Below are 481 nucleotides of genomic sequence, written 5' to 3' on the forward strand. Positions count from 1 at the left end.
TTTTTTTGTCATCAGTCTTATATAACTGGTATCGATGCATTTTCACAAAAATTGGCTCGTTCCAAGACAAAAAATTAAAAAGTTGTCAAAACGTTCAATCTGTGAGAGTGCAGCTTTAAGGTTGAGCTACATATAACACACGTACAATTATGTCACTTTATTTCAATTTGGCTTCATAAGCACATTAGTGCTCTACAAAAACAAACAAAATACAGTTTGTCAGGCTTCAAAAAAGGGCTTGTTACTGTCCGAATAGTTGTACCGCTGGGGCAGTTTTATATTTATGAAGCAATGTAACACTTAGGTGGATTTCTTTTCTTAATATGTCTCCATTTCGGAAAATAGCTCATTAGCTAATGTTTCTTATTAACATATACCCGACTTTAAATAAAGATTATTTTATCTTGCATCTTATGTTTATTTATGTTTATTGACATGAATGGTCATTGTCATTGGCCAACACTCGAGTGGTATTCTATGT

The sequence above is a fragment of the Mya arenaria genome, chromosome 17 (assembly GCF_026914265.1).
Source record: "Mya arenaria isolate MELC-2E11 chromosome 17, ASM2691426v1".
NCBI classification, from domain to species: domain Eukaryota; kingdom Metazoa; phylum Mollusca; class Bivalvia; order Myida; family Myidae; genus Mya; species Mya arenaria.